Source organism: Eurypyga helias, unplaced genomic scaffold (assembly GCF_000690775.1).
Source record: "Eurypyga helias isolate BGI_N326 unplaced genomic scaffold, ASM69077v1 scaffold8432, whole genome shotgun sequence".
Taxonomy (NCBI): domain Eukaryota; kingdom Metazoa; phylum Chordata; class Aves; order Eurypygiformes; family Eurypygidae; genus Eurypyga; species Eurypyga helias.
Window position 1 is genome coordinate 36,930 of NW_010235232.1, and position 16,091 is coordinate 53,020.

Genomic DNA, 16,091 nt, shown 5'->3' on the forward strand with positions numbered 1-16,091 from the left:
AAGGGAGAAGTATAAAAACTTTCTTGGAAACATACAAACAAAAAACCACCCCAAATTGTAAAACAACCTGGAGGACCTTTCACAAAGTGTATTTATTATCTTCTGCATAAATGTAAAAAGTTGAAAACAATTACAAAAGCTTTTTGACTTTAATGTATTTCCAGTTTTTGGAGAAAATTATTGCGTAGGCATTGCTTTTGTAACGGTACTAAATGTCAATTCAATTAATTCTATAATTATAAAAATTAAACAGGCTGCTGGTGACTCGTGGTGCATCTTTGCAGGTAAATATTTTTCTATCTGTGCTTTGTGTCACTGTGTTTAGGTTTTTACCCATACAGGCAGGATGTATTTATGTTTGGGACTCTTTGGCGTGTCTTGGCAGGGTAGAAATGCAGATAGCCATCTACAGAATGCTCATTTCAAATACAGATGGCCTGAAGTTTCACAAACAGCAATTGTAGCTGGCAACACTCGGGATATTTTGGAGAATCTGGTGTTTTCGATTGTGGGTACTCTGCATTTGAAAAACAGAACCTTTAGAAAGTGCTTCCAAATGATTGTCACAGGTGACAAGTGATTCATAAAGTTTAGGCCTATGATTTTTGTCCAAGACTTGCTCAAGCACTGAGGTGGTCCTGCACCCCTTCCTTCAAGTCCGGTCTGTCCAAGGAAAGCTTTGAAAGCAAATGCACTGATTTTTAGAACCTTAAATTTGGGTGCCTTTGTATTAGCATTGTAAGGCTCATATTGGTATCACATAAGTAGTAAGAGTCTGGCTCTGTGTTTGATCCATGTAGGTTCTGAGCCACTTCAAACTTGCAGCTTGTTTATTGTGTAGTTAAATCTTAACTTCTGATGACACAGTTTCTGAATTAGGTGAGTAATGAAGAAGCCACGTAGGAAAATGATGATAGTAGTAATGAAATGTGCCTAATTTTTTAACTCTGCTCATTTGCAAGTTTTTTTTCTTTCTTTGTCTGTTTGCTTAACTGATTGTGTAACAGGATAATTCCTGGGGGATGTTGACAGAAAGCTGACAATTCTACACGCTCAGTCTGTGTTGTCATGGAAGTGGCATTGCGGTACTTAATCCCTTCACCTCTTGGACAGGAGAGCAGAAATTTACTGCCATTCTCTGCTGAAAGTAGTCTACTCTTGATTTTCAATTTTATTTGGTGTCCTCTTCTTTCATTAGGCTAGAATAGTTGAGAGCTTTATGAAAAGTTTATTGCATGGTGCACACATGACTAATATGGGTGGCCAAGGTCAGAGCCTCAGATGTCTTGTTCTCTCTATCAACACCTCTTCTGCACTGCTGGCTGAAGCTTTTCTCTGGGGCTGCACTGTACAGAGCTATGAAACAGCTCACTCCTAGGGGAAATTACTTTATTTCTCAAGATGGTTCGGGTTCATCACTGATATTCTTCTCTTCCTGCCAGGTCCCTTGTCTCTCTGCAGCTTACCTAGGTTACAAGCACATTGACAGTGCTTTGCCCTGGGGGTGGTGGACCTTTATGCTGCTTCTGTCTTCTGGTTTGGCCTTTTGGGATACCACACAAGCAGCCTTGAAGGGTGGAACATTTCATTTTACACAGGCTGTTATTTTGTGACATAGCAGGGTTTTGTTTAAATCTGTTTGCCTTCTAATAACATTTCCTATGTTGAAAACTCAGGAAGTTGTTGATATTTCAGCTTTGCTGCAGGCTGTGAGTGAGTAGGACCTAACCTCAGCTTAGTTGCCACTGCTTAAAAATTCTTGTTCTGCAAGAGTCAGGCGAGGTAATGTCAGAAAAGCGGTTTGGTGGTAGTCAGTTGAAAGAAGAGATGATTGTAGATGTTCATTTTCAGATCAGTGGTAATAAAGTGAAAGAAAATTATTGTGGCTGCTATCTGATTTCATTTCTCATGTATCCAGTATGTTTGGTTTTAAAACTCTAGTCCAGAGGCTGTGCATCTGATTTACTTTGTAGAAAAACCTATTGATATCAGAACAGCTATGTTTGACAAATTTGAAAAACAGTCTTCCCTGATGAAACAATAGGAGTTTGTGTATACAAAGAAGAAAAAAAAAAAAGATTGTTTTAAAAAAGAAAGAGCTGAAAAAGAAAATAAGGAATGGTTTAGATTTGTGTGGGTTTAGGACACATGCATGAGATAATGTTTCTTGGAGGAAAAAATTGGAAAAAGATGAGTATAGTTGATAATTACTTACATATCTTTACTTTAAATGGAGTCAATGATTGCTGTTAGAAATGTCACTTTGGGATAAATGACTGCACACCAAGACATACAATTTTAGTAGCAGTGTTTTGTCAGTAATTTAGCAGGTGAAATGCCATTTTTCTGTATTTGTTGGGAGTTAAAACATTGATAAGGTTTATAATGTTACTAAAATACAAAGAGTAACCTTTATTCTCCTCTTAGTTAACATTTGGGTTTTTTAAAGTATAACCAATTTCTGTTTTTACTGCGGAACTGTTGAAAGTCAACCACTGGGATTGCATTACTCTTTTATGCTTGAGATTATATTAAGAGCCAGAAATTCCAGCTTTGCACTGGAAGCAGACAGCACGGGATTTGCATTCTCTTCCCTCTGTCCCCAGCCAGATAACATGCTACAGTACGGCTCGTGAGAAAAGCACGAAGGTCCGTATCCAGGGTGAATTGGATCATAAGTTCAAGTCTTAAAACTACCTTGTAGGACACACACTTTCCTATGGTTTTATTGGCTAGGTAAAATTTGAAATATGAAACTTAGTTGTTTCTTTGTATAGCCTTAATTAGCTAATTAGTTACAGGCCTCTTAAGAAAAGATCTTCAGGAAATACTTGAATCTATCACTTGTTAATTGCTGAAAATGTGCTCTTATGTGGGGTTACTTAGAAAATTGATGTCTTCTTTCAGACTTCATCTATTTTCTTTAGCAAAATAGGGTATTTTAGTTTAAATACCCAGAGAAGTTTTAAAGGCAATTCTGAAAGGCAAAATGGACAAATGGTTACGACTGTCTTTAAGGTGGTGTATCCCACTAAATGGTTGTAACCCCTTTCTTACTAGGAAGCATCTACAGAGAATGGGTTTGCACCCAGGTTGCTGCCAAATATCTTCTACTGCGTGTTGTGTCCTAACTTAGGCTGAAGCATGTAGAGCATGCTACAGGTTCTTGAGACGCTAAAGCAAATGCCAGCAGGAAATGTCCAGTGGGATGCCAAGGAGGGTAAATGCAAGCAGTGGACTGTGTGGGTTGCCGCAGCCTGACACGGATGTGTGCTTTGATAGCAACAACTGCTGTATGTATAAATACATATGGCTTTCCAGGAAGAAAGAGCCGAGTGCCAGGACTCACTTTGTGTCTCCAACAATGTACCCACAGGATTGGCGATTTAAACCAGACTGACTTTAATACAGACTTTCAGGTATTCATATTAACAGGAAGAGCCATACGTCACTCAGAACCAGGGAGCCCTTTACAAGAGGAACACCTCATTCCTTACACGGTGACATACTGTCTAGACGCCTGTATGGATTTGACATTGCCCCTTTATGCCTGAGCAGTAAGATGCAGGAGTAATTGTGTCTGATTTGCTTGATGCAAGTTGGTGAGATACGTTAGACCTTACTTGTAGTGGGTTGTGGAAGTGTAGATTTTGGGGAAAGATGGTCACGCTGGAAAGCAATGTCATTGAGCATTCTTTTCTCTTTCAATAGCTAAATTTACAAGGTGTCTATATATGTTATTGTGTAATATGTATCTAAATAGTCAGACCTGTGACATTCTTGGGTAGGTGTCCTTGCCAAGTGCTTTCAGGTTATATTAGTACTAACTGAGGTTACAGGCCTGACTGTAATTGAATATTTCTGTATTTATTCATGCAAACAGCAGTCAATTTGAGCTTTTTTAATAAAAAACGTGGAAGAGAGAATTTTTCCCCTCTTCTGTCCCTTCACTCACCATAATTTTTATATTCTGTTATTTAAAGTATGCATAGTCCATTTTAAGTTTTTAGATTAGTAAAATCTTTATGCTGGTAGATCTGCATATGTGTGTGTGTGTATATAAAAGTAGTACATAAATGTTAGTGGGAGGGAAAATATTTCTGTGAATATGGATTTGAAAGGTTGTTAGATTTTCTTCTCTTTGGCTTGTTTTCTGTACAGCCTCAGTGTCTTCCCACGAAAGATAAATCTGACAGAATCACACTCCTGAGACTTGACAGAGACCATAGTATACAGTATTTCTGAATGCAGGAATCCTGCAGTTTTAAAGATAGGTATGTTTTGAAAGGGATACAGTTCCCATGACTTTAAAATAGTCCATTGGTGCCTAAGTTTATAATATATTTTCTTCCTAATGCTTTTTGTTTAGCAGAATCTCTTGTTAATATTATCCCCAGGAGATCTGCAGATGTTAAGAAGCATTTATGTTATGAGTGAACACGTAGACATACAGCTGGCTGTACTAGAGGGGAATGTTGCTTTCCAGGCACCCACGGCCAGTGCGTGCTCTGCATGTCTGGATTCCTATGCCAGGTGATAAAATACCTCATCCATCAGTTTCCCTTCAGCAGTGGGCAGTTAGGAAAGCAGTTATCCAAGGGGCTTCTAAGGAAACTTTTCCTCTTATGTATGTATTATTCCAAAATAGTCTGAGACAGGTGGCCCTGTTATTTCTATTTTACAGTAAGAGAAGTAAATTTTATCTAACTACAATTATCCCCAGATCTAATTGCACTACAATCAGCACATACATAGGGGATGATAAAGGGCAGGACGGGAAGAAGATGGCTGTTAGCTGTTCATGTAGAGCAGCAGCTTTATGTTTGATGTACTTGGAGTAGAATTTCTCAGTTGCAGCTGAATGCCTGTGTTGGACAGCGTGAATTCTTACACGCTGAAAAATGACAAGTTCCTATAGGAAGTTTACAGGCTCCCAGGTCCCAGCCTAGTCTCTGACACATGGATGTGACTTCTCTGGCTGGCAGAGCTCTGCACTTCTGGCTGGGTAGAGACTAAAACTGTTAACAAATCCACGCCAAAGGTAAAGATGAAGACTATCAGAATCAGGACACAAATGGTGCTACATGGATCTTTGTACAAGCTGTTGCTATGAAGTTCCAATTTCAGAAGATCTTAATTATAATCTTTGAGGCATACACTGTAATTAACTGTAACATCCCGGGGCTAACACGGAACAGAAATGTGTGAATTGGGAAAAGGCTGAGGAAGTGTTTGGAGCTTCCTGGACATCAGCAGACATTCCAAAGCTTAATTTCTTCCATGTCATCGCAACCATATGTATTTTTATGCTTAAAGATTATAAAATAACTTCTAATTGTTATTTATGAAGCACCATATGGCGCTCTAATTTTGGCTTCTTATGGAATGAGGAAAATGAAATTAATTGGAAATCACACTCAGAAATCTATTATTAAGTTAATAGAGCTAACAGCTTGTCCAGCGTCCTCATACAGAGCATGTTGTAGCTGTATATAATAACAAGCAACTCTTTATAAATCCACAAAGAAAACTCAAGGGCAAACAGGAGCCAAGAGGAGAAGCTGCACACATTGGCGCAGCTCATGGTCATGAATGGTTCAGCTAACAAGCTAGTGGTTAAAATCAAGGGTACAACATGTGTTTTGGCAACTGCTTTACAGTCTGATCTAAAGCATGAATATTTTCTCAGATTCATTATTTAAAGGCTCATGTCAGGGAACAAAAGGCTTTTGTCCCATTTTTTTTTAATTTTGTCTTGCTTCAGAATGCTACACAAGTAGAAGCTTGTTTGGTCCACCCAACTGAATTGTTGCAAGTAGTGTCTCATCTGTGGCTTCTGTTCAATGAGTAGTGGGAACAATTTAAACCTCGACTTTTTTTTCTCTTAACCTCTCTTTCCTAATATTCAGTGAGTCTTCGGAGCTGAATCTGTAAAGTCTGCATTATCTTGCTTTCACCAAACAGTCAAAATTGAAGATTTTTAATACAATAGTGTTAAAAAGAAAAAATCACCAAGATGAAAGACTGTAAAAATTACTAAGTTATGAAAAGCGCAGTGGGATTGTTTTTTTTCCCCCGTCTTATCTGGAACATTCCCTAAATTGCCTTTCTACAGTGTTTTTGAAAAGTGACTGCAGATGGTGTGATATTAAAAAATATCACAGAACAAAAAAGAAATCTAGGAAAAAAATATCTAAAGAAAGTTATTTTTCTTAGAAGGCTAATTAATATTGGCAGGGGTGCATTGTTAGGGATGCATTCTGAATGGTTTTACGTTGAATGCCTTGGCTTACCGCATGCGTGTGAAGGAATTGTATAAGTTGGCTAATGTTATGAAGCTATAAAAAGATTGTTTTTCAGGTAAAAAAGATTTGACACTTGATCTTCTAAACAGAATTTTTTGGGTTTTGAATCTAAACTCACCAGTATATCACTGATCAGTCAGATGTCCTTTTTATGGAATAATTAAACCTTAAATACCAAATTAAATATTAGCAGATTATTCTAGTGTGTATCCTCTTAACCTTTACGCAATATTAGGTTATTTTGGCAATTACTTCTATTTCACATGTGATGAGTAAACAAAAATAAGAGGAGCATGATAGTACGCACGCTCCCTTGTTAGTTGTGCGTAGCATATTACTGATATTATCTGACATTAAGTTATAAACAGTTGTGTTTACCACAGATGAAACTTCATCTGCCTACAGTACTTAATATTTACCAGTTGCCAGAGGGCTAAAATATTTCTTCTTGTACTGCTTAATACAGTAGGGTTTTTTTTATGAAATGAAAAGCAAGATACCATGAAAACTAACATCAGTAATCCTTTGGAGGATTTTAAGCGAACTGTGCAGGAAAATATATCCAGGAATAAATACGCTTATTATTCTGGTTGCTGTGTTTCTATGTTTTAAATGGATATTTCTCCATTTATTTTTGCACTGTGTTGTTCATTATTCAGATGTTTCCCAGATAATGACCAGCCTAGTGTGATTTTCTTCAGAGGCTCAATAAATTATTTCAGCAATACAGTGAAAACTTTGTACTTAATTCTGCCACGTAAGGTGGAAAATGAATTGGAGGATGTTTTGATGCTGTTGGGCTTGATTCAGATCAAAATGCTGCCAGATTTGGTGGTGTTCTGCATGTTTCTGGTTTTGGTGTGGATTGGTTTATTTATGGTCTGAACAGCAAAATGTGTAGTATCTAATGCAGCCCTACACAGTGAAACAAAAACAGAGGGATATAAGGCTAGGAGGTGGAGCAGAATGGTTTAATGGTAACTGTTTCTGGGAGGGACATGTTAATTTTGCTAAAAATATAAATTTTCAGCTAAGAGCTGTTCAGTATTTTCATCACTTTGGGTAAAAATGCAAACTGTAGAAGGGCTTCAGGTTTGGAGCTTCATTAAGAAATTCTTCATGAAACATGTCAAAGCCCCACTCAGGGGAATATTTATGCATGCACTCAAATGCCAAGCTGGCATTAGTGTATGCTTAAGATTAAGCAGATAACTTATTGCGTCACTGTAAATTATCAGAAGGAGGAGAGATGACCGCTGCTGATGGCGAGTACCATGGGTGCAGGGCAGTTCCCTGGGGTGGGGGGGGAAATGCACATGTTAAGCCATCAGGTTAGTTTATCCAGGTATTTACAAGGCTATAAGAGATGATCAAACCCTTTGAAGGGACTTAATCCTGCCCTGGTACTGGCAAACTGGCAGAAATCGGATCTAAATCTTCACCTTTGGATGCTTCCCTTTTAGTGTGTTTCTCGTGCTTTTGAAGGCTGTCAGCTGTGTGATGTGCTCCAGTTTGCTTTTAGCTTTGCCCTCCGTTATAATGCTTATTTTTTTAAGGATCTTACTGGGAATAGGAGGCCTGTGTATAACAACTGTGCTTGGCAAAGGACTAATTATCAAGTCTGTTCTTGAATGGTGTTCACCTGCCACATAAACCACGGTATGAGTTTGGTAACTGTTCTTAAGCAATGGTGGTAATGTTGCAGTTGTCTTTCATCTCTACGTATTTACTTCCTTTTTACCATGTGACTTCCCTGTTTTCTTTTCAAGTTTTCTTATTTTGTGCTCCATGTTTGAAAATAATCTTCTACTACAACAACTATTTTATGCTTAAAAGTGAATTATGAAAAAACTAGTTTATCTTCCCCAGTTCTTATATTTTCTATACTGCATACAGTCATCTCTACAGTTCAATAATGGATAAAAGAATTAGAGTCAGTCAGAGAAGAATTTTTGTCTTTTGTGCCGTACACATAATGACAAAGAATGAAATTTTGAAAGTGTTCCAGGAAAACAGGTGTGTGTATTGTTGCAGCTAGGGGCGAGAACAGCGTTTGTTCTTAATGACTGCTTGACTTCAACACTACAGATTGCATAAAACCTGTTCTCTGAATTGCATTAAAGCAAGTGGTGTTATGATATTCAATCAAGAATACAGGACAGAGTTGAACTGCTTGAGTCTGCTAACTTTAAAATATGTTTTATTAAAAAAAAAAGTTTACAGGAGATTTTGGCAAGGAAAACTTGAAATGTCTGTAAGCCATAAAAGGTGAAGATGCAAAGAAAACTGTCAGTGTATTCATTTCACCATAACTTCTTTATGAGTTTAGGGAAAAGGGAAGGATGGAGAGAAATTACTTTCTAAAAGTCTGGTAAAATGTCAAATTTTTAATTGACAGTGGGTTTAAGTACATCACAAGACTTGCTTTCTATGTATTTAATGTTTATAAGGAAAACAAGTCTACCAAACCACATGCTTTTGCATGCCCAAATTTCTCAGTGCATAATAGACTATCCTGAGAAGCTTCCATGGTGGTATCGGTTAATAGGGATCACAACTAATGCACAAGGAAAAGTATTCTTTGCCTGGTTTTATGGTATCTTAAAGTGAAATCATTAGAAGAAGAGAAAAATAATATTGACTTGGGCATATTATAAAGAGTATTATGAAGTATAAATCTTCAAGAATTAAACCAGTGGATATAATGATGGAGGAACACTGTATCAGTTTGCATGAGATTTTCCATTTTGTTCAGTATTCACTATGCTACGTGCTGCAGGATGCCAGGTCGACATGCCAGGTTAGGGTGGGGAGGCACTGGGACAGGTTGCCCAGAGAAGCTGTGGATGCCCCATCCCTAGAAGTGTCCAAGGCCAGGCTGGATGAGGCTTTGAGCAACCTGGTCTAGTGGAAGGTGTCCCTGCCCATGGCAGGGGGGTTGAGACTGAATGGTCTTTAAGGTCCCCCCCAACCCAAACCACTCTGGGGTTCTATGACAATGCAGATTACAGAAAGTGGCTTTCTCTGCTTTACCCATAGAACGGGTGTTGCCCGAGAGGTGGCAGAAACAGCTTCGGCCCACTTGTCATTAGACTTCAGTGCTCTTCCACCAAATGAAGAACTTGTTTCCCTCCTGGTTGAGTTTTCAAACCATGTCTCCTCTTGAGTTTGTCAGTAAATGTGACAGTAGTTTTTCTAAACCCTGGGTCTATTACAGAGGAAATCTGCATAAAAATAAGAACTTAGGTTGAAAAGAGAAGCTGTTAAAGGATGGAAATTATCAGAAATTAGATATCCCGTGGAGTTTTAAACAAGCACATACAATGAACAATTTTAATGTAAGAACTATTTTTTTCAATCCCTGCCTTAATGTGCATATTTTTCCATGTATTATAGTGGTGCTGCTGGATCTAGCGAAGCTCTGTTTGCTTATAAGTAATTTATCAGGTTTAACTTAAATGTAGGACATGTGAATCCTTATTTTACTCTGAGAAGGTTTAAGTGTGCAATATTAAGAGTGAGCTTTAGCTTAGCTGATTTTATCTAGCTTTAAAAGTTTTATCACCGGTGAAGTGTGTAGTAATGGTTATGAAAGCAATTAATAACAGTAGTGACAGAATCAAGAGACTGACTAATTTGTCATTATAGATTTTAATGAGGCTTATAATCTAGCAATAAATATACAATATATTCAAAATATGGAGATATAAAAAGGATGATTTATTTAATCTATACTAGTCTGAAAACCAAAGGTTGTAGAAACTAGGCATGTAAGAACATAATTCTTTTTGGTGTTACAGAGCAGAAGAATGAAAATAACAGAGGAAGGGATTTTAAATTAGAAATAAAGGTGGGGGAAACCAATTGTTTAACTTGATTCTACAGACCTTTAAGCACACCAGTAGTTTTGTAGATGTGGGAGATACTTTCTTGTGGACAGTTTTTTTCCCAGCTAAATCTGCTTATTTACCAGAGTGTGGCAATGGTCTCAGGCACTGCACCCCAGAGTTCTTGGAGGATAGGGAGCCATGGAAGTGATAGGAATACTTTCTCCTTGGGAAAAGCTGTCTCAGATTTCAGAGCAAGTTTGTTTAAAGAGAACCAAATATGAAATGTTATTACAACAATTTTATGATTCAGTGTTCAATTTGGGAATTAAGCTTTATTCCTATTTTTTATTATTGTAATATTTATGATGATAATTCTATTATTATGTTTATTATATGGTCTTCCTTATAGGTTTTATTCTTGTCCCTTCTTTCTTGAGCTGAAGTAAGTATACCAGAGTGTCTCTGGACAGGGGTATTGTTAAAAAGTAATAAGCACCTGACAGGATCTTGCCTGAGCAGTGTAAGAGGATGGCTGAAATTTGGAAAATTAATTATAGCCAGTCTTTCCCAAAGGGAAGCTTGAAACTCAGGTGGTGGTGGTAGCATTAAAACAGGAAAGAAAGAAGCAACAACAATACAACAGGACAGATGAGACCCTGAAAAGTAGATTTCGATTCTGTTTGATCAGCTGGAGGTAGGTAAAAAGAAAAAACAAAACCACAACCGAAACTTGACCCTTTCAGGGCTTGTAAGGGGACCCCCATGTTTTGGGGGGCAAGGTCTGAGCTTCGGAGATGCAGTTTGGGAGAGGTTGTCAAGAACCCTTAGAGGACGCATGAGCATGTGTGGGTTTGCATCACACTAGTGAGGAAACTGAAGTAGGAACAGCATGTAGGCATTCTGGGTTTTGATGTCTCTATAATTTTTGTGCTGTCTAAAATGAAATATAATTGCTGTCAGCAAATGTCTGTACTATCTGCCTTGTTTTCCTCAACTCCCAGGTTATTATTCCCAGGAAAGGTAAATTATAAAGCAGGGCGTGCGTGTGGGGAACCTTGCGTTGGGAACGGAAGCACTGAATTTACTTGTCTGTTCTAGAGAATCAGTGTCTAGCATAGGTAGTTGGGAGATGGAATTGATCATCCAGTGGGATCCCAGCCAGTCCTTAGTGGAGTAAAACTCTAGACAGTCATGAACAAGATTGTGAATAAAACTTGACGTGCTAAAGGGAAAACTAAATCTAGTATTACAGAATGGTTTGGGTTGGAAGGGACCTTAAAGATCATCTAGTTACAATCCCCCCTGCCATGGGCAGGGACACCTTCCACTAGACCAGGTTGCTCCAAGCCTCATCCAGCCTGGCCTTGGACACTTCCAGGGATGGGGCATCCACAGCTTCTCTGGGACACCTGTCCCAGCGCCTCACCATCCACTCCAGGAAGAATTTCTTCAGTTTCAAAGTTGCACATGTCTAAGCATAACAGTGATTTGTGTCCCTCAGAGGAGTCTAACCAGGTAAATACATCACTAGATTGGCCTCTGTCTTTGTAGAGGTGGAGAGTATGGAGGTGGTTGCAGGTTCACATACCCCAACTAGCTCTGTTGGGGATGTGCTCACAATGTTCTGCTCATCAAGCACAGCTCAATAACTTAAGGCAAAGAAGGGTGACTAGCAGTGTTCTTGAAATTAATAAATATCTGCCTAGGCACACTGGGCTGGGGTCCTCCTGTGCGTACTGAAGGATGGAGCAGTCTCGTTAGTGCCTGCTGCCTTTGTGGGAAGAGCTCTCATGTTTATAAACAGTGTTTGTGCTCATGTTTGGGTGAGTAAGGAGACAGTGCTTCTGTAAGATGTTGATTTGGCATGTCCTCAACTTGTCTTCATAGAATCATAGAATCACAGAATGGTTTGGGTTGGAAGGGACCTTAAAGATCATCTAGTTCCAACCCCCCTGCCATGGGCAGGGACACCTTGCACTAGACCAGGTTGCTCAAAGCCACATCCAGCCTGGCCTTGAAGACATCCTCAACTTGTCTTCATCGCACAGTTCCCATGACACTGGGGTGCTTCCATTTATTTCGCAGTGTGTCCGAAGCTCATTACAGCAGGCATCGGTGTGTTTTCCAGTGACTCTTTGCTGCTGCTGCAGTACTTCCGGTGCTGTCAGGGTTCGGAGTCAGCCCTTCTGCAATCATTCGCTTTACACAGGGGTAAAAATACACTAATGTAATACTGAATAGGTTATACATTTTTAAGAGGTGCATCGCTAATTAACTTTCACAGAGCCCCTGCAGATAGAGAAGCCAAACTGCTGAAAGTTGCATGGCGAGGCAGAAATGTCGTCAGGATTTCGTATCAGACCTCCTCCCTTTCAGCTCTTTAGGGTAGGATGCCTTGCCACAGTAGTCCCGAGTACTCTCTGGTATAAAATCTTCCGTTCATAAACAGGCGAGAGTGCAGACTAATACTGTGCTGTCTCACATTGTCTGTTCTTTACAGTAGTTTATTTTTGATAAGCTACAGCACATTTTAATGTAATCGTTAACATGCCTAATTTGCAGTCGCACAGTCGTATCAATAATAATGGCAAGTTGTTCACAGGTAATAAATTAGCATCCCATATAACCACCAGATCTATGGTTTTCAGTGTATTGTTTCACGATCAAGAATTCAGTAGTTAAATATACACAGCAGTGGGCTGGGAACAAGCTGTTCATTTTTGCTGCAAGCAGTACCAGTGGACCAGAGTAATCATAGCTCCCAAAAGCAGGACTGATTTTATTGATTTTAAATAGGCTTTCATTATAGAACTGAGCCTATTACAACTGCGAGGAGCGTCACTGCCATTTGTATTCACAGCACTGACTGAAGGGAAGGAGATGGATTGTTGAATGCGGTGCAGAGGATGCTCAGCCCTTGGAGTGTTATATTCTGTTCTGCTGAAACATCTGAATTTATTTAAAAGTACTTAAAGATTTTTTTCCTATGTGGTTAGATTCAGGTCTTTTTTAGAAATGTAGTTAGGCCCAGCTACAGTTGTGAAATTTTAAACTCTGAGGACTTTTCTGAGGAGTAAAGGTCTTGCTTATTTATTGGCATCTGACCTAGGGACAAGCTGTGTTTTGCTGAATTTTTTTTAAAGGACTCTGGAAATGTTCTTGTCTCTCTTATTCTGTAGATTAATATAAAAAAGACAAATGCAAGATCCAGTGAGTAAACTGTTGAGTCTGAGATATTAATGTATGCAAGTTATAACTGGTAACAGCATGTGTTCTTAACTAGAAATGCGTCATTAATCTGCATGAAGCAGTTTGTGGCTATTTGCTGCTAAATTAGTGACACTTAAAAGCAGTCTTTTTTTGTGTTATTTTGAATGATAAAGAAAACTTTAAATCTGTGACAAAAAATATAAATCTATGCACACTTAAGAAGCAGTCCCTGTTGGATTGCTTGGGTTTGTTTTGGTTTTTGGGAGGTTTTCTTTGTTTGTTTTTAAATTAACACCAAGACTTGTCAGTCATTGGACATAATTAGGGCTTCAATGAATGTCTGTTTATTAAACTCAGTGCTGTGGAAAACATTACACTATACTTTGTGGTGGTGTAAGGACACGTTGCTTGTGCTAGGTTCTCTTCACATCCAAATGTGTAACTTCATAGCCCTGCTGAAACATTTTTCCAATGTTACTACAGCAGTTTGGAAGGGTGCTAATGGAAAGTAATTACGGCTTTTTGGTTTTAATGGGTTTAAAGCTGACTTAACATACTGCTTTTTAGATAATTTATTTATTTTTCTTGAAGCCTACAAGTCAAGGTGAATTATGTCGTATATTCCAGCTAAAACCATGTTTTTCTTTTGTGGAATTTTTTTTTAACAAAATCTGGGAATTTAGGCAGGGGATAGGATAAAAACCTTCTGTGAACATTTTTAGAAATGGGCTCTTTAAATATAATGGTGATGCTAAGTAATGAATCAGCTTGGTAAGTACTGAATGATCGAGCCTAGTTACTGTAAAATAAGATCTGACTGGTTTACTTCATTTTACAAAACTTGGGCAAATAGCTTGAATTAAATTGCTTCCTGTTGGTTTCCCCCAGGGCAAGAAGAACCTGCTGTACGCTGCTCTGCTGAGCTGCTCTATCGATTAGTTCTTCAGGTCTAATCTTTACATGGTTATGCTCACTTTCTAGTGTGTTTATGTTTTTGATAGTTGTTTTTCTGAACTTATTGTGTTGCCTTGATAGTCCTCTAGCGGATTATAAACACATCCACGTTAATTCCTTTCCCTAACTCCGTTTGTTGTAGCCAAATGAAGATAATGGGCACTTGTTTACTGTGCTGGTTAGGAATGAGGGTGATGATCGCTCCCATAATTGATACCACGAATCACTGACAATCAAAACTCACACTGTCGGGGTGGCTGGCACCTAAAACCGCCCTAATTAGATGTTTGCAGCATTGGATGCTTTATCACAGCACCTATTGTGATTTTACAGTTTGCTTCTGCAGGTTGGAAAGTGATTTATAGTTTTAATTCATTTTAATAATTTGTGTGCCTTGGAAACACTTGATAGAAAACTTTCTGTTGCATTTAAATTTCCTTGTTATCTGCCTTGCAGTGGCATGAATAGTAGGGAGCCCAGAACATGAATATATTGGAATGCATGAAGTATTTTCAAGGAGAATGCTTTTAAGGTTCAGAATGATGTATGTCAAATGTTAATGAAGGATAAACATGTGGAGGTATTTTGCCTTGAGATGTTTGGAAATCAGGCATTTCTCAGTAGCCTGTGTTAAAAATGCATTTCTGTCATAATACGGGAAATAGAATAAATATTCTGAAATAAATTTTCTATCCCATGATCCAACTTTTTTTTTTCTCTAGTTGTTGAAATTTATTCTACTGGAATTTTGTAATGATGCTGTTTCAGAGCTGGTCTGCACCAGAAGTTGCTACACCAAAAAAACTTATATTTTGTCATCTGTAAACTATTTTTATGTAATACAAGCCTAGAAAGCTTGTGTTTGAAGTATCCATATCTTCTGTGCTGCTTAAACAGCAAATATATCAATTTAACGACGGATTCTCATGTTTTCTTACATACTCTCATAGAATATTGTGATTCAATGTGTGACCTAATATAAGCATCACTGAAAACAGAGATTTCCCCAGACTTCAGAAAAGGAGAACAATGTTAGCCTTTTCTGGGCACCACTTAATGATACGTTACTATTAGGACCACAGACTTTGCAAAATACCTGGCAGTATTATGATAAATGTGCAGAGTGACAGAACTCCGTATTAAAAGCCATCTTACAGGCACCTGGCAGGTAGGTCTTTATGATTCAAGAAGTTGCTGTGGTCCATGCGGCTGCGGAGATCTTAAGTCTTTGGTTGGGTTTTTGCCTTGTCCCTTTCCCCCCCATTTATCCTGTAGGGATGTCGGGAACGTAGGTCTTGGTGCAGTTGCTTTTGTCACTGTGTCTTGCTGCACTTTGTTGGACTACGATAGTGTTGTGCTCACATTGCCAAAGATTCGAGTGATGCCTCACAAACAGATGAACGTGTTTTCGCAGCTACTGCCCTTGCTCCACACTTAGCCACCCGTTGGAGATTTCTTCTTTTAGGATCTCATCCCTAGCATTGCTTACTTGTGTTCAGAACAAGGAGTGGAATTCATTTTCCTCGATAAGCATTTTTGTTGTGCATTCAAGACAAAATATGTCGTCTTTCCTGTTTTAAAAATTGTTCCAGAGTGTAAGCTGTCAAACTGTACGATGGTTATATGGTTTGTTGTGCAGGCCATGTAGCATTAACAGCATGGTTTTGATCCCAATAATTATGTATTTATCCTTTAACTTCCTTGCACAATTCTTTTTTGCAAGGTTGCTTTGCAGAATGCTGAATTGACTTGTTTTATTGCTCACTAGTTATGAACAACTTCTTGTTTTGAA

The 16,091-nt window shown here is 38.5% G+C and overlaps 1 protein-coding gene across 1 annotated transcript in view; it reads left to right on the forward strand.

Moving 5' to 3' along the window:
• Positions 1 to 16,091, forward strand: part of SUCLG2 (succinate-CoA ligase, GDP-forming, beta subunit) — a gene marked incomplete at both ends in the record, with an annotated part of 46,394 nt that overhangs the window by 13,402 nt on the left and 16,901 nt on the right. The gene's annotated exons all lie outside the window — the stretch shown is intronic.